Source organism: Lissotriton helveticus, chromosome 12 (genome assembly GCF_964261635.1).
Source record: "Lissotriton helveticus chromosome 12, aLisHel1.1, whole genome shotgun sequence".
In the NCBI taxonomy this organism is placed as follows: Eukaryota; Metazoa; Chordata; class Amphibia; order Caudata; family Salamandridae; genus Lissotriton; species Lissotriton helveticus.
The window spans coordinates 231,432,315-231,451,283 of NC_136073.1; positions in this window are offsets into that span (position 1 = coordinate 231,432,315).

An 18,969-nucleotide genomic window follows, 5' to 3' on the forward strand; every position below is an offset into this window, starting at 1 on the left:
GTGTATAATGTTTCTTTTTAGGATATTGAGTTGGAGTTACGTCAAGAAGGTAGATGGTCGGGCACCATGAGAACCATATACATTTCATTTTTTCTTCTGTTTTAGATGCACACGAATGTTCTGTGCACTGTGTTCTATTATAGCCTTAGAGACTGTTGTAGCCTTCAGCTCAGGACTTTAACGCTGGAGCGGACCTTTAATGGCCGGTAGAGCCCGGTACATTGGCTCTAAGGCTGTTACAACATTCCACCCCTAGAGGGCAGAATGTTCTTATTTGTGAAACAAAGACCTCATGGAGCCCAAGGGGGTTGAAATCTCCTCAGGTTTTGTGAGGCCTTTGTTCACACCAACAGCTGTGAACAAACATTGGAATGTTGATGTACCTGGCTTCTGCAACCCATTAGAAGCCCGGAGCACTGCATTGTCTCCAATGGAGCGCTCAACATTCCAATATTCTAATAAGTGTTTTGCTACCCTGGATGGCGTACACTCACTGCAGGCTGGAAAGAACACAAAGCATTTCGTTCAGTGAAATGGCGCGTTTCTGGCCATTTCACAATTGGTATTGTGGGGAACTCTGATGAGGCAGTTGGGGAAGGGGGATTTTGGTGCTATTCTTGCTTCGATAAAGTCCTGGCAAAGGCAATTATGGATGTGTGATAGAGCTTCGTGGCCATTAGACTAAGAAGTATTTTGAAGGATGGCCAAAGTGAACTCCCCTTGGTTTCAAACCCAAGTGAAACGCCATCTCCCTGAAAGCACCTAATCAAATCCGGGCAGAGACGCACAAACCCTCATAAGCTTAGCCTGGCACACTGATGCGTTCTGTAATTGCATTTCTACATTGTGTAATCCTGCAGGCGCCCCGATAAGGCCCGGAGAGGCGAGGAGCCCTCTCCAAACCTCTGAAAAAGCTCGTATCTTGACAAGTCCTGCTATCTGCTATTTTTTCAGCGAAAATAATGTGATATGATTTAAAGATAATTCAGTCTGATGTTTTCCACAAAAATGCCTTCGAACGGGAGAAAAAGAAGCAACGTTGAAGAGGGAAGAAAAATGTCAAATTGTTTTAAATTATCTTGGCACGAATATATGACTCATCCCGCCTCTTTTTCGCAAATTCCAGGGTTTTTAAATAGCAGATGAGTAACAAAAAGTCGTAGGTCGAATTTAGGAACGTTGCAGTGACATTTGGGAGCTACATCATTTGTGAATGTTAGCTCTTGTAATTAACAAGTCTTTGCAAAGCCAATAGGTCGAGCTTCTGTATAGGGCAGAGAGTCACAATATACGTGATCATTAATGCACAGAGCACGCACATGTGAATTTATGTGAACAGAGAAACACACCTACAGACTGTGCTTAATTTGTGCTGGTGGTTTTCGATGCTCGGCACCGGCACTTAATTGTCAACACCAGGACTTATGAAAGTCTGTCTGTCTGAATAAAAATGAGCACAACAACAGTTGTTTATTAATTCAAAATACATTAAAAATGACTAATACCTCCCACCCAAGCCATTCCAAAAGCTTTTTGGGGTCCTGGAATGGTCTGAAATGTCACCCATGTAGGAGTGTGATGGTTAGCAGTTGTGTTGGTACTGTCGTTTGAGGCACTGGCAGGGGCAATGAGTAGTGCGAGCTGCGGTTGCTTCCTGAAGAGGTCCCCTGGCATTAACTGATTCACAGATTAAGCATTGCCTACACACACACCAACACATCAATAGTCACCCTTGTGCACAACCAACTACTCATGTAGTCACCCATGCACACAGAGCAACAAATGCAAAAACACTAATGCACAGGGACCAAAAACATACAGGAACCACTACACCTAGGACACACCACCCTCTCCCACTCCTATGCACATACACACATAGAAGGACATATATACTTCAATACATATTCAAGCCTAAATAGGGGAATCGTAATTGCTGGACAGATGCAAGGCTTCTATTGGTACATCAGGTGCAGTGGCACCAGGCCCAGAGGCTGTATTCCGCAGTTCAAAAAGCCACCAAGAGGGCCCATTTCCCTCCTTGCAATAAGACCCATGGCACACAGTGTGCACCACAGACAGAGAGACAAATATACTCATTTAAAACCCTTTCACACACAGATCCACACAAATGTAGGTAACCACGCACACCAACCAATACACAAATTCACCATGTACACCCAATCAAAAGACGTGCAGGCACCCATGAATACAGACTAACCGATAAACATGAAAGTGTGAGCAAGTCAAAGGAGGTCAGGCAGCCAGGCCTAAGACAAGGCGTTTCCCAACATATTCAGAGAAACAGTAAGAACAATTCATAGTATGTTAATGGTGCTGTACAGTAAGGGTTGGCTACCAAACAACTCCAGACAACGCAGTCGAGCAGCCCTGTGGCAGAGGGCTTGCGCGCGCTGGGCGCTGTGACCTCGTTTTTAATACCTTCTTCTCTGCTGATTGAGAGCAGCTTCCTTGTCCCAGCTGACTACTAGCGCTGGACGCCATTTACTCAATTTTTAACCCCTCCCATCCCACCCTGCTGACTCCTCCCACCTCCCTCGTCACCAGCCTATTCAGGCTCCGCCCCTTTTCATTCCTGTGCAGTCGAGCAGCCCTGTGGCAGAGGGCTTGCGCGCGCTGGGCGCTGTGACCTCGTTTTTAATACCTTCTTCTCTGCTGATTGAGAGCAGCTTCCTTGTCCCAGCTGACTACTAGCGCTGGACGCCATTTACTCAATTTTTAACCCCTCCCATCCCACCCTGCTGACTCCTCCCACCTCCCTCGTCACCAGCCTATTTAGGCTCCGCCCCTTTTCATTCCTGTGCAGTCGAGCAGCCCTGTGGCAGAGGGATTGCGCGCGCTGGGCGCTGTGACCTCGTTTTTAATACCTTCTTCTCTGCTGATTGAGAGCAGCTTCCTCGTCCCAGCTGACTACTAGCGCTGGACGCCATTTACTCAATTTTTAACCCCTCCCATCCCACCCTGCTGACTCCTCCCACCTCCCTCGTCACCAGCTTATTTAAACGTCCCTCATGCGTCAGCGCAGCAGACGAGCGCAGCGGGCGCGCCGTAGACGCGCCGGAGTTGCACCAGAGTTAAGCCCGTCTGCGCCCGTCCGCGGCCGGACGGGCCCAGGGACGCTGCCCCTGCCATCTCTTATTCCCGCTCCACTCTAATGAGTCTACAAACCTTTGCCTGCCCTCTACCTCCCGAGACCTGGACCATGATCTCCTCACTGGGGATTCCAGGTCACTTTTCCCCTTCACTGGGGCCGTCGTCATTTCCCACCCTTCCGGTCCCTGCCGAGTCGCAGCTCCGGGTATTATACCTCAACACTCGCTCCATGGTCAGGCATCAAGCCGATATTTTCCACCTTCTTATGACAGAGAAGCCAGATGTCCTTTTACTATCTGAGACCTGGCTCACTGACGACTCCCTCCCCGACATCCTTGCCGCACTACCTCCTGACTACTTTCTGCTGAATACCAACCGCCTTGGAGGCCGCTCCGGTGGAGGGGTGGCAGCGGTAATACGGAAGAATCTCAAGATCATTGCCTCTGCCAATATGACCCTCCCCGATGTGGATAACCTGGTCCTCCGTCTTGGGACCGAGGTAGGCGCAGTTACCCTTATGGTACTTTACCGTCCCCCCTACCCCATGCCTTCCTTCCCTTCCTCCTTTACTGAACAGTTAACCAACCTTGCCACCTCTTCCCCCCGTACTATCATTATCGGGGATTTCAATTACTGGTTCCAGAATGAGGATGCCGGCCCCCACGCCACCGAACTGTTCGAGGCCCTTTCGAGCTTGGATTTTACACAACTAGTCAGGTCTGCCACTCATAGCGGTGGCCATATCCTTGACCACATTTGGGTTCACGGGGTCAAGTCCTCCTGCCCACTCATAACACCTTGTGTGTGGTCCGATCATTTCCTAATTGACATCACCTTTTCGGCCGTCGGCCGGATCAGGACCCCACTGCAGGAGGGCGGCACCGCACGCAAGTGGAGAGTCGCGGACTCCTCCAAATTCTTATCTCATCTCTCTCTTACCCGTCCTCTGTTCCCCACTGACTCAAGTACTGACGAGCTTCAGGGACAAGTTTCTGACTGGCTCACTATAGCCAGTGATACTTTCGCACCTTTAACCAAGTTTCCCCGATCCCGACACTATCATTCCCATAAATGGTTTACCCCTCACCTTAAGACTTTGCAGTTAGAACTCCGCCGACTCGAGCGCAGGTGGAGGAGAGACTACTGCTTATCTAGCAGAAGTGCATATGTGGCTGCGCGGAACGAGTACAAAACTGCTATTTCCGCCGCCAAAAAATCTTATGCCTCAGACAAAATTTTATCTGCCCCCTGCAAGTCTAAGGAGATTTTTAAAATCCTCAATGAATTTACCTCTTCAACTAGGACACTTCCGACTCAGGCCTCCACACAAGAATCATGTAACGCGCTGAGCACTTTCTTTGTCCAAAAAATTGCCTCGATCAAAGATACCATTCCGACTATCCCCCCTGGCGCTGGCTCTGCTTCTCCCCCCCATAATGCTTTTTCTCTCACACTTTTCCCGCCCTTAGACCCTACCGCTTTGGCTACACTGGCCACCCGCGTTAAATCTGGATCCCCAGACGACTGCTGTCCCCCCACCATATTACGAAATATCTGCCACTCTTTACCTGATTGTATCCTTCCCCTGCTGAATTCTTCTTTGTCGTCCGGTACGGTACCCCGCTCCTTCAAGGAGGCCGTGTTGGTGCCTCTACTGAAGAAGCCTGGGGCTGATCCCGCCGTCCCGGCGAATTACCGCCGCATCTCTCTCTTGCCTTTTTTCTCCAAAATTCTGGAAGCCCATGTCACCACCTGCCTCTCACAGTTTATTGAGAACTCCACCTTTCTTGAGACTAACCAGGCCGGCTTCAGACCCGGCCACTCTACGGAGACTGTCATCTTGGCCGTGCTGGATGCCCTGAGAGACGGTGCTGACAGGCCCTGGTTTTGTTAGATCTGTCGGCTGCCTTCGACACGGTGGACCACAACATCCTTCTCCACCGTGTCGAGCAAGCTGGCATCCAGGGCCTGGCGTTGGCATGGCTCAAATCCTTCCTGACCGGGAGGTCTCAGACCCTTAGCCTGGGCACTTTTAGAGCTCCTCGGGAGCACCTGCCCTGTGGGGTCCCTCAGGGCTCCTCTCTGTCCCCCCTTCTTTTCAATCTTTATCTTCGACCCCTTCTTTTTTCCTTGAGGCAGTGGGACGTCACCGTCTTCAATTACGCGGACGACCTACAACTCATCTTCCCTCTTGATTCCCCTTCTGCTATCCCCAACTTTCAGGCTGTCATGTCCCACATCCTATCGTGGATGAGCCAAAATCAGCTTAAGCTGAATCCCGGAAAGACGGAGCTTCTCCTCCCTGGTAAGAGCTCTACCCACTGGGGTCCGCATTTTTGGCCGGCAGAACTTGGCCTTCCCCCCACCCCTGTGGCCTCGGTAAAACGTCTAGGGATCACTATTGACTCCGGTCTCTCCCTCGGGCCTCAGGTGGGGACAGTTGTCTCCTCCTGCATGTTCCAGCTGCGCAGGATCAGGAAGGTGGCTTATCTCCTCACCCCTGAAGCTCTCCTGCAAGTAATCATGGCCCTCGTCCTCTCCCGCTTAGATTTCTCGAATGCTATCTATCATGGTCTGCCCAAAACATCTCTCTGCAGACTACAATTCGTTCAGAATCAAGCGGCGAGATTGGCCTTTGGGAGTCCGAAATGGCAATCCGCCAAACCCCTCCTTCTAAAACTGCACTGGCTCCCCGTCGCCTCGAGGGCAGCCTTTAAGATCGGCTGCCTTACCTTTAAATCCTTATCTGGTTCCTGTCCTGCCTTTTTGAAATCTCTCATCAGGACTTACAGCCCCTCTCGGAACCTGAGATCCTCTCACCTGCACCTCTTACTCACTCCCCCTGTCAAACTCTGCAGATCCGGAGGCCGGAGATTCGCATTTCTGGCCCCCAAACTTTGGAATTCCTTCCCCATCTCTCTCAAAACTTCCAATTCCCTTACTCTCTTCCGTAAATCCCTAAAAACTTGGCTCTTCCCTCAATCTGCCTAAACCCTCCCAGTCCCCCAGTAGTCTGCCAGCGCCAGGAAACCCATGGTGTCAGCGTGCTTTATAAATGCCCCTTACAATACAATACAATAGTGCTCAAAATTGGGGTTAATCACTAAAATCCAAAATGTTCTGAACGCTCAGAGTTAAAAAATAAGTGAAACGTCCAATCAGAGGACTCGTAAAATTTCTGCCATCTTTAATCTGATTCAACAATTCACATCATAGTGGATTGTTTCTGTACATCAAGTCAGAACAGCGGTGATGCACTAGCAACAGCCAGCCAACATGTATTTCGTCATATGGCTAATTTGCCTTAGACTTCTTCAGGGCTGTGAACAATAAATGAATCAAAAAATACAATAAATATGTTTTATACGGCCAAGTACTACAGCCAACACGTGTTTTGCGCTCACTGGTGCTTCTTCAGGGCTCTCAGGATACTTTTTTTATGTGGTTCATTGGGCTCACTTGAATCTAAACTTCAGTATGGATCCACATAAATAATACCCTTAAATATCTAAAAGGTGAAAGTTCAACACTGTGTTCAAAGGTTCCCAATCCTTATTCAAAATTTTAAGCTGCACCTTCCATGCATTTGGCAATTTTTTTAGATTCAATAGCAATCTGAGTTAGATATTGTTCAGTTATTCCCATGTGTGCCTCTAGCCATGTCGATATGAAAAAAACAGCATTTCTCCCTGATAAGGGATACATAGTGATGTCTCAAAATATCCGTCCTCACGTCCGGTTCACGGATCAAGGATTAGGAACTTTTGAACTCAATGTTGAATTTTCACCTTATAGATATTTAAGGGTATTCATGCAAATACATACATGACATTGACAAAGGCAGTGTAGGGCGAAACGTATTTGTGAACATGGTGGTGGAATTATAAAGAATTGAAAATAGAATGCCAAAGTGTGCCATGTTTTTCCTTGTTTTTCCTTCGACATCCAGGGTGACTGAGCACCGTGGATGCCGAAGCAAAAGCGGTGAGGTTTTGTTGAGGGAGAACATATTTACATTGACCGGGCTCCTCCGACCACGTTATGTGTGTCCTACACACATCAGTGGTCGAAGTGGGGAAAAAAAGTAGGGGAACTGTGGGTGGAGAATCAGGGGGCGGGAATAACCAAAGATTGGATCAGTGGGCGGAGCCAGGGGTGTGGCTAGAAACAGCAACACATTCTATTTTAAGTAAGTTTAGCATTTCACTGACCAGTTACAGCTTATAACGTTATTTAATTCAAACAATGGATAAACATATTTATTTGAGGTTTAATTCAGGAAAAAGCAAACACTCATAGGGAATGCAGGTTTATGTAAAGCGTGTGAAATATAAGCAGGACCAACATGTTACCTTAATACTTTCACTCTCATTGTTCAGAAATCCATGAGTATTTTTTGTCTCAAACATTGAGGACATGAGTACAGGGCTCCTCCTGTACACATGTGTTAAGCAGGGCTCAGAAGAGAAAGGTACTCTTCAGGAGACTCTAGACTCACGGAAACCCACAAAGGCTCTTTCATATTCATGTCAGCCAGCTAGCTGCTCAATCGTAATATAGCAAAAAGAACAACTGGTGGACAGAATGCTGAACAATGTCATACATTCAACCCACTACAGAGATCTGTGCCTAAATCCATCGTTTTTTTGCTCACCATGCCATTCCAGTTTGGACCCAGCCATATGCAAATCAGTGTTGATCCTGCGCCCAATGGGAACAGTCCAGCTCGAACTGCCAGGCCATATGTATTCAAGTGTCCTTTCATTCGGGAAGTGAACACAAAGCAGTACCCACTGAACTATGCACATAAAATATTGCTCTTTGATATGCCTGGTACACGTTCTTTCCAGCAGGTATATTACCCCTCTGCGATACCTTAGGTGAGTACAACAGCCACTAGACAAAACATGCTCCCATCTCTCTTCAGCAGGTACCTTTATCACCAAAGTTATCTTGGCACTTGTATTGTTGACCGAAACCTGCTGAATATACAAAGAACTTTGCAGTGTTTTTAAAACTCCTGCACTTGTACAAAACCGCCCCCCCCCCCCAAACTAAACTGGCCCCTACCCTTCCAGTCGCACTGGGAAATGCCAGATGCCTGGAAAGGCCAGTCGGGCATAGTTACCTTTTTCAATGCAATACTGCAGATATGTATGCTTATTAGATATAAACGTCATGGATCACTGTTTCCAGTTTAGGGTGCACAAGTACCCCGTTCAGTGTAGTCAGTTTGTTAAAATAAACTAGTTTGTGTGCCTCCCTGCACCACAGCATCCTCTACACTGAGGATTTTACACTCTTTGTTCCGGGAATCCACTGCTAATCAAGGGCCGATATTGCATTGTCAACAATCTGCTCTGCTCTGTTGTGTCACCAGCTAATTCACAGTTGTCTGGTGGCACTTTCAGTGTTGCTTTGCAGGCCCCTAGATAGAAGGGAAGGGGGAGGAGGTCGTGGGCACTGCAGAGTAGGGTGGCCAATTGGCATGGGCGCAAATTCAGGATGGTGAGTGTAAAAGTTCAGGACAAGTGGTCAAAATTCACAACAAAAATTCAGGACAGGAGGCCAAAATTCAGGACAAAAATTCAGGGCAACAGGAATGGTTTGCAGACACATCAGTGGATGTCATGCAATAGTATATAAATAAATAGGTAAGGAACATAAAAGCAAGGCACTTCTCCTGCTCTGTCACTTTCTCCTGCCTGGTCACTTCTCCTACCCCATCACCGCTCCTTACCTGTCATTTCCCCTGCCCCGGCACTGCTCCTTCCCATTCACTGCTCCTGCCCCGTCACTGCTCCTGCTCGTTCACCACTCCTGCCCGTTCACTACTCCTGCCCGTTATCTGCTCCTGCCCGTTATATGCTCCTACCCATTCACCGCTCCTGCTCATGCCTAATCACTTCTCCTGCCCCATCACTTCTCCTGCCCCATCACTTCTCCTGCCCTTTCCCTTCTCCTGCCCCGTCACTTCTCTTGCCCCATCACTACTCCTGCCCCGTCACTTCTCCTGCCCCGTCACTTTTCCTGTCCCGTCACTGCTCCTGCCCTTTCACTGCTCCAGCCCTTTAATTGCTCCTTTCCTTTCATTGCTCTTGTCCAGTCAGTACTCCTGCTCATGCAATGCTCCTCCCTCGTCAATTCCCCTGCCCCCTCCCTTCTCCTGCCCCCTCCCTTCTCCTGCCCCGTCACTTCTCCTGGCCCGTCACTTCTCCTGGCCCTGTTCACTTCGCTTACCCTGTTCATCTCTCCTGCCCTGTTCACTGCTCCTGCCCTGTTCACTGCTCCTGCCCTGTTCACCGCTCCTGCCCTGTTCACCTCTCCTGCCCTGTTCATCGATTTTGCCCGGTCAACGCTCCTGCCTGGTCTCCTGCTCATACCTAATCACTGCTTCTGCCCCGTCACCTCTCCTGCCCCATCACCGCTCCTGCCCCGTCACTGCTCCTGCCCAGTCCCTGCTCCTGCCCCGTTCACCGCTACTGCCCTGTTTACTGCTCCTGCCCCGTTCACTGCTCCTGCCCTGTTCGCTGCTCCTGTCCGTTCACCCCTCCTGCCCGGTTACCGCTCCTGCTCATGCCTAATCACCGCTCCTTCCCCATCACTTCTCCTGCTTCGTCAATTCTCCTGCCCCGTCACCTCTCCTGTCCGTCACGTCACCTGTCCATCATGTCACCTGCCCATCACTTCTCCTGCCCTGTCGCTTTTCCTGCCCTGTCGCCTCTCCTGTCCTGTCACCTCTCCTGTACTGTCGCCTCTCCTGCCCCATCACTGCTCCTGCCCAGTCACTGCTCCTGCCCTGTCGCTTCTCCTGCCCCGTCGCTGCTCCTGCCCCGTTCACTGCTCCTGCCCCGTTCACTGCTCCTGCCCTGTTCCGTTCACCACCACTCTTGCCTCGTTCACCGCTCCTGCCCCGTTCACTGCTCCTGCCCCGTCCACCGCTCCTGCCTCGTTCACCGCTCCTGTCCTTTCACTGCTCCCGCCCGGTTACCACTCCTGCCTAATCACCTCTCCTGCCCAGTCACCTCTCCTGCCCTGTCAACTCTTCTGCCCCGTCACTTCTCCTGCCCCGTCACCTCTCCTGCCTGTCACCTCTCCTGCTGCCACGTCACCTCTCCTGCTGCCCCGTCACCTCTCCTTCCCCGTTACCTCTCCTGCCCCGTCACCTCTTCTGCCCCGTCACCTCTCCTGCCTCATCACTTCTCCTGCTTCGTCAATTCTCCTGCCCCGTCACCTCTCCTGTCCGACACGTCACCTGTCCATCACGTCACCTGCCCATCACTTTTCCTGCCCTGTTGCTTTTCCTGCCCTGTCGCCTCTCCTGTTCTGTCGCCTCTCCTGTCCTGGCCTCTCTCCTGCCCCATCACTGCTCCTGCCCAGTCACTGCTCCTGCCCTGTCGCTTCTCCTGCCCCGTCGCTGCTCCTGCCCCGTTCACTGCTCCTGCCCCGTTCACTGCTCCTGCCCTGTTCACTGCTCCTGCCCCGTTCACTGCTCCTGCCCCGTTCACTGCTCCTGCCCTGTTCCGTTCACCACCACTCCTGCCTCGTTCACCGCTCCTGTTCTTTCACTGCTCCCGCCCGGTTACCACTCCTGCCTAATCACCTCTCCTGCCCAGTCACCTCTCCTGCCCTGTCAACTCTCCTGCCCGGTCACTTCTCCTGCCCCGTCACCTCTCCTGCCCGTCACCTCTCCTGCTGCCCCGTTACCTCTCCTCCTGCCCCGTCACCTCTCCTTCCCCGTTACCTCTCCTGCCCTGTCACATCTCCTGCCCCGTCACTTCTCCTGCCCCGTCATTACTCCTGCCCCGTCATGACTCCTGCCCGGTCACTACTCCCGCCCGGTTCCCACTCCTGCCCGGTCACCACTCCTGCCCACTACCTCTCCTTTCCTGTTGCCTCTCCTGCCCTGTCAATGCTCCTGCCCCATCACTTTTCCTGCCTCGTCACCGCTCCTGCCTGTTCACCACCACTCCTGCCCCGTTCACCGCTCCTGCCCCGTTCACCGCTCCTGCCCAGTTCACCGCTCCTGTCCTTCACTACTCCTACCTCATCACTTCTCCTGCCCTGTCACTTCTCCTGCCCCATCATTACTCCTGCCCCGTCATTACTCCTGCCCCGTCATTACTCCTGTCCTGTCATTACTCCCGCCCGGTCACCACTCCAGCCCGGTCAACACTCCTGTCCCATCACTTCTCCTGTCACATCACTTCTCCTGTCCTATTACTTCTCCTGTCCCGTTCACTGCTCCTATCCGTTCACTGCCACTATCCGTTCACTGCTCCTGCGCGGTTACCAATCCTGCTTAATCACCACTCCTGCCCCGTCACTCCTCCTGCCCTGTCACCTCTCATTTCCTGTCACCTCTCCTGTCCCGTCGCTGCCCCTGCCCCGTTCACTGCTCCTGCCCCGTTCAATGCTCCTGTCCCGTTCACTGCTCCTGCCCCGTTCACTACTCCTGCCCCATTCACTGCTCCTGCCCTGTACACCGCTCCTGCCCCGTTCACCACCGCTCCTGCCCTGTTCCGTTCACCACCGCTTCTGTCCCGTTCACCGCTCCTGTCCTGTTCACCGCTCCTGTCCTTTCACTGCTCCTGTCTGGTTACCGCTCCTGCCTAATGACCTCTCCTGCCCAGTCACCTCTCCTGCCCTGTCACCTCTCCTGCGCCATCACTTCTCCTGCCCCGCCACCTCTCCTGCTGCCCCGTCACCTCTCCTGCCCCGACACCTCTCCTGCCCCGTCACTTCTCCTGCCCCGTCATTAATCCTGCCCGGTCACCACTACTGCCCAGTCACCAGTCCTGCCCACTACCTCTCCTTTCTTGTTGCCTCTCCTGCCGTGTCACTGCTCCTGCCCAGTCACTGCTCCTGCCCCGTCACTGCTCCTGCCCCGTCACTGCTCCTGCCCCGTCACTGCTCTTGCCCCATCACTGCTCTTGGCCCGTCACTTTTCCTGCCTCGTCACCGCTCCTGCCCGTTCACCACCGTTCCTGCCCCGTTCACCGCTCCTGCCCCGTTCACCGCTCCTGTCCTTTCACTGCTCCCGCCCCGTCACCTCTCACCACCCCGTCACCTCTCCTGCCCCGTCACCTCTCCTGCCCCGTCACCTCTCCTGCCCCGTCACTTCTCCTGCCGCGTCATTACTACTGCCCTGTCATTACCCCTGCCCTGTTATTACTTCTGCCCGGTCACCCCTCCCGCCCGGTCACCACTCCTGCCCGGTCACCACTCCTGCCCACTACCTCTCTTTTCCTTTTGCCTCTCCTGCCCTGTCACTGCTCCTGCCCGTAACTGCTCCTGCCTCGTCACTGCTCCTGCCCCGTCACTTTTCCTGCCCCGTCACCGCTCCTGCCCGTTCACTGCTCCTGCCCGTTCACTTCTCCTGCCCGGTCACTTCTCCTGCCTGATCACTTCTCCTGTCCCATCACTTCTCCTGTCCCATCACTTCTCCTGTCCCATCACTTCTCCTGTCCCGCTCACTGCTCCTATACGTTCAATGCCCCTATTCGTTCACTACTCCTGCCCGGTTACTGCTCCTGCCTAATCACCGCTCCTGCCCCATCACTCCTCCTGCCCCGTCACCTCTCCTTTCCTGTCGCCTCTCCTGTCCCGTCACCTCTCCTACGCTGTCACTTCTCCTGCCCTGTCACTTCTCCTGCCCGTTACTTCTTCTGCCCGGTCACCCCTCCTCCCCCATTACCTCTCCTTTCCTGTCACCTCTTCTGTCCCGTCACTGCATCTGCCCAGTTCACTCTGTGTACAACATTGACAAATTACACAAGGGGGCACATTCCCCACAGTAGTCTGTTTGGGGGAAGCTCCTCTGTAATCAGGAACTACGATCTTACTGGCATTTGATATGCTAAAGGCAGGCAGTGGGCGCATTGTCATTTGAAAGGGGATAATCAGCCTCAATCGAATGACAATGGGCCTGCCCACAGTCTGGGAGAGGTCAGGGAGTGGCTGCTGCAGCCTCTGGAGTTCAACAGAGAAGTGTGAGCCGCCCCTGGAAGCTGAATGAAAAAGTTCTCGTTTTTTAAGTAGGACTAATCTTGCCGTCCTGGGACGATGTTTTGAAAGAACGAAGCATGAGAACGGACTGAAATAATTTTTAAAAGTAGGGGCACGCCGTGCCTTTCTGATCCCGCCCACTTCTACCACTGACACACAGTAACAATTGGTGCTGCTGATTTATGGTGACATTTAATGCATTTTCCTACAATACAAACTTGTGAATATGAAATAACTATTTTCGCTACGGGACAATAAACATAAGTTGCATTTGCAACTGGAACACAGTTGGTAAGTTTCTTGACTCAGGTATTCGCATGGCCGTTCAAGAGGATTGTGGGCCTTGCAGACCTGTCGAGTGGAGCAATGGTTACCTGGATGCAGCATTTATGTTGGACATACACACATGTGTGAGTAATTAAAGCTCTGTGGTGAGAACAACAACACTAGTATTGAGTTATTTTCTTGTGTTTTTTAATTTAACACGCTCTTGAGTGTTACGTCTGAATTTTGTCCCGTTTCTTTAAGGAAATTATGTTTTCTTCTAGGCAATAATGTATGTTTCCAAATGTGCAAAAAGTACACGCAGCACTTTTTAATTCATTTATTGTATTTCCACTTTATGGTAATCTGAAGGGCAGAATATTGTAGAGAGCTTTTGGCGCCATAGCAATATACAAATACCTTGGCTTGTCATGTTTTCATGTCTCTATACATTGTTTCAGTGCATTTACCAACAGGCCCAATATGCTTTGATTTTTGGTGATAATGGGCCAGATGTAGGTAGCCCAATACCGGTCGGTAACGGACGAAAATACCGATTTTCAGCCGTTACCGACCGGTATTGAGCATTTGGGATGTAGGAGACAGAAAATCGTCCGATTCGGTAAATTTACCGATTCGGTAAAGTTACCGAATCGGTAAACATTCCGAATCGGATAATTTACCGAATCGGTAAATTTACCGAATCTGTAAATTTACCGAATCTGTAAAATACCGATTCGGTAAATAAGAAGTGGTAAAATTGAATATTGAGATGTAGGTAAGCTCTTAAATACCGAATTTGCTTGAAATTCGGTATTTAAGAGTCGGTATTTACCATGGATTGAAATCAGGTGGTAACCAGGTGCAGCCTATAAAAAAGGACCCAAAATGCAATACTTTTTTCACAATGGCGGCATTTTATGTCATTGCGAGACGGCTACGGCTACAGGAGGAAGGAGAGAGGGAATGGCAGAGACAGGAGCAGGTCTACAGGCAGAGGATCACCTTGTTCATGCTCACAGAGGCAGAGATACTCCAGAGGTACAGGTTGGCCCCAGACACCATCTTGGACCTCATCAGGGACCTCCAACCACTGTTGGAGCACACTACCCCAAGGGCACACGCTATTCCACCCCACGTGCAGGTGCAGCCTACACCTGCTTGCGTCTGGGAGCTACCAGAGTGTGGTTGCTGCGGTAGGTGGGGTGACCCAGAGCAGCCTGTCACGGTTTTTCCACAAATTCCTTGACACCATGTTACAGAGGATGGACCATTATATATCTTTTCCTGCAACCCATGCAGAACTGGTCCAAACAAAATCTGACTTTTACCAGATGGCGCGTTTCCCCAATATCATTGGCTGCATTGATGGCACCCACATTCCCATTTGTCCCCCTGCTGCCACGGAATATATATACAGGAATAGGAAGTCCACTCACACCATCAATGTGCAGGTGATCTGCAATGCCAAGTGCGCCATCACTGACCTTGTTGCAAAATTTCCTGGGAGTACCCACGACTCCTTTATATTCCAAAACAGCGGTATCTATTCACGGCTCCTAGGTAAGACACAGTGTGCTACCCCTTTAACACCTATTGCAGTAAGAAGTACATGTATGCATGTGAGTAATGTATTCCCATTTCCTTTTAGGAGACAGTGCATATGCCCTCCGCTCCTTCATACTCACCCCCTCCCTCAACCCCTCAACACCCAGCCAAAGGAGGTATAACAGGGCCCACAAGAGCACAAGAAATGTGGTGGAGTGTACCTTTGGAATATGGAAAAGCAGGTTCCGGTGCTTGCACAAGAGCGGAGGTGCCCGGCAGTATACCCCATCACCTGCTGTAAAATAATTGCTGCCTGTGCTATGTTGCACAACCTTGCTGTGCAGAAGAGCACTGAGGTGGAGTTGTCAGACTTTGATGATCATGACGACAAGATTGCTGTGCCTGAATCACAACCTGCTGGAGTGTCAACACCAAGTGATGGCAGATACAGACGTGAGGAGATTACGCGCAACTATTTCTGAGTAAGTAATGAGACACAGACAGGTTGTGTATGCGACCAACGTATTTTAATGGTGCCACAACGTTCAAGCACTTAAGTGCAGCAAACTAAACATTATACACTTGGGGACTGTATGTCCCGCGTTACTTCACCCATGACTGGTAATGTCACTTGCGCCTGCGCTTCCCTGAGCCACTAGGACGTTGTTCGCTTTGTTCAGCATGCCCTGCAGCCTCAGCTTGGCGCCTGGTACTCCTCCGTGTCTCCACAATAGTGCTTGATAGGCTGCTCCGGCTACTAGTGTCTTCAGCCTCTGCCACGTCCAGGGCAGGATTCTGTGCTGTGTGTGAAATCAACATTGCCTCTAGTGCACTTGTCATTCTGGCCATGCCCCTGGTGACCTCAGCTGTATTCTGTGTCAAAGCCTCCTGCATATGTATGCCCCTCCTGCATAGCAGGGATGTGGCAGTGGCCAAGCGATTGATGGCCGTATTGTGGGCAGGGGCATCCCTGCGCCTTGTGTGTGACAGACTGTCAAGTTTTGAGCATAGCTGCATAATTGAGTTGCTCATCTGCTGCATCCCTGCTGCTATGTCCGTATTTTTTTTTGCAACCTCGTTATTTGCCTCCACAATGTCTCTCATGCCCTTCCCCATGTCTCCTATTTGCACATTCAGGGCTCTGAATTGGCGTTGGCAGGCTTGGATGGATTTGCCCTGCATCCTTTGAATGCGCACCATGCTGCCCTCCAGCCCACGGAACACAGTGCCATCACCACGTCCACCTGCACTGCTGGGTCTGCGTTGTCTCCTGCGAGCTGTGACTGTCTCATTTGTGGACTGCAGTGCTGCTGAACTCACATCTATGGTGACTTGAGCCTCCCCCTCACCCTCTGCTGCCTCCATTACTGGTAGTGGGGCCACGACACGCCTCCTGGCTGGAGGGGTTGCCGGAGTGGACTGGAGCAGTGTTGGTGAAGTTTCTGGTGAGAATACCAAGGGAGGGGATTGGGAAAGCTGTGGGGAGTGCAGCAACACTGGGGTATGAACAGTGTCATCTTCGTGGGAGATGCCAGTCGTGTCACTTTCCTCCTGCGAGGCTTGCACTTGGCTTGGACCTGCTTCCTCACTCTCCTCCCTCGCTGATGCAGTCCCTTCTGTGTTAGTGGGTCGACTGCCTGATTTAGCCCCTAGGTATGAAAAAGCGTATATCAACTGAGTGCTACTGTGTCACAGTCACTACAATAAATGCTTTACACATTTCACTTTCATTTATCTGCATTACTTTCACTAACTTGCTGATGTCTGCGCTGTTACACATGGTCCTACATTTGCTGACTACATTTCCCATAATGCATTGCTCCTGTGTAGTGATAGCAGTACTGGACTGGGGTTTGCTTGTCCACAAAGGGTAAAGGGAAGCAGGTTGGTATGGGGTGTAATGCAGCGCATGCGTCTTACCTTTTTTTGTTGCAGCTCTGGCTGAGATGTCCACATCTCCCAGTCGGCAGACGCTGTCTGCCTCAATGGTTGAGGCCACCAACTCCTCCAGGTCAGTCAGGGGGGGCGCTGGGTTCCTGCCTCCACCGGTTAGGCCAGCCTGCTTGTGGATTTCAGCCATTTTTTTCTTGGTGAGGCTCCTGAGGTCATAGAATCTTTTTTTGAGATCCTCAGTATTCCTGGGTGTGACTACCACAGCATTCACTTTTTCGACAATTGCCAGCCAGATTTTTCTTTTGGCAGACTCAGGAACAGTGAGGGAGTGCCTGCACTCTCACTACCTCCTCCACAAGTACCTGCAGCTCCATGCTGCTGAACTTTATTTTCCTCTTTCTATCTGCCTTCTGGCTTTCACTGCTGCTTGCCATTTTTCAGTTGGTAAAGTTTCAAAAAAACTCTCGCTGCTGCTCTGTGTCTCTGCTCAGCTCTGACTGCCTCTCCAGAACCTTCTAATTAGTTGCAGCTGCCTGGGTAGCCACTTCCTGGTAGGGAGGGGGAGGGTGGTAGCACCTGATTGGCTGTTTTCTTAAGTTTCACTTTTGCTTGCTTTCCGATTCGGAATTTACCGATTCGGTATTTACCGATTCGGTATTTACCGAATCGGTATTTCCCATTCATTCCTATGGGCCTTTTGGCCCATAGGAATGAATGGGAAATACCGATTTGGTAAATACCGATTCGGTAAATACAGAATCGTAAAATTCCGAAAGTCCGATTCCGAATTTTACCGAATCGGTAAAAAATAACGATTTTTTATCTACATCTCATTTACCGATTCATGAATACCGAATTGGTAAAATTTGGTATTTAAGAATCGGTAAATGAGATTTACCTACATCTGGCCCAATATGTTTAATGTGCACTATGCTGATATTTAAGCTTTATCAAGTATATTAATGGGAATTTAAACGATGTATTAGGATCAAACATAACACTATTGCTGCAATTTTGCGGTGTGTTGCAACAGCTAAAGTCCATTCTCTATGTTTATGCCTTTGGTGGTGTTGGCTATTTAAACTTGAATTCTGTATGGCGCAAATTAGATTGATAAAGGCTGCTGCGCAGCCAAAACGTGTATCTCTCCTACTGCGAGGGTCGAGGGAGACCTGAAAAATAAATAAGCCTCATCCTTACTTACCTTGAGTACGTGCCTCTTCTTTGTTGGAGTAGGATGTTTGGATATATATATATATATATATATATATATATGTATATGAGACTGCACCACCCCAGAATTCAGCGGGTCCCTGCTGTTGGACTGTGACAGTGTTGCAGGGTAGGTGGTGATTGCCAGCACTGGAGAAAATGAGTTTGAAGGTGAAATCATCTGTTATGAACTGTGTAATTGCGGGATACCATCAGCCCACGAGGGTACTATGTAAAAAGACTTCCAGTCCCATAATGCTTAGCGATACTTATCTGAGCCGAAATGGAAATAAAAGAGGGAATTTTACTGGAAACCTTGAGTGCTGGTCATCCATGCTGCAGTCACCTTATGAGTAAGGGTGTGAAGCCCGAAACGCGTCAAGAGAGAATTGGCTGCGCAATGAGTTACAGGAGACCTTTCCCTGATCTTAACCCTTTCCATGCGCCCGTTGGCCATTGGCCGTCGCGAGCACTACCTTTGTAGTGCTGTGCGTGTCCGTTGGCCGACGCGGCCCCGTCCACCTAATCAAACCGCCGCACCGCGGCTAATTTTGCCTCCTGGGGGTGCGTCTCGCCTAGGGGCAAACCTTTTCTTCATATATATGTATATATATAATATATAATATATACTATGAATTATATATATATATATATATATATATATTCATCACACAAAGGGTGCTCACATTGAAGACTCCTCAAACCAGGGATGATTAACGCCTTTAATCGTGGTTTACAGCCTTGCAGATTTTCATGCTCCCAACACAGAAATCGCCAGCCCAACGCGTTTCGAGCACCAGCGTGCTCTTGTTCACGGGCAAAGTGGAGGAGAGTAAAAGCAGTCTTTCAGGGAAACGCCTGATAACTCCAAGAAGTCCCGCCTAGTGGGCGTATGCATGCACAGTATGCTGGTACTTCGAGTTCCCCTGATGT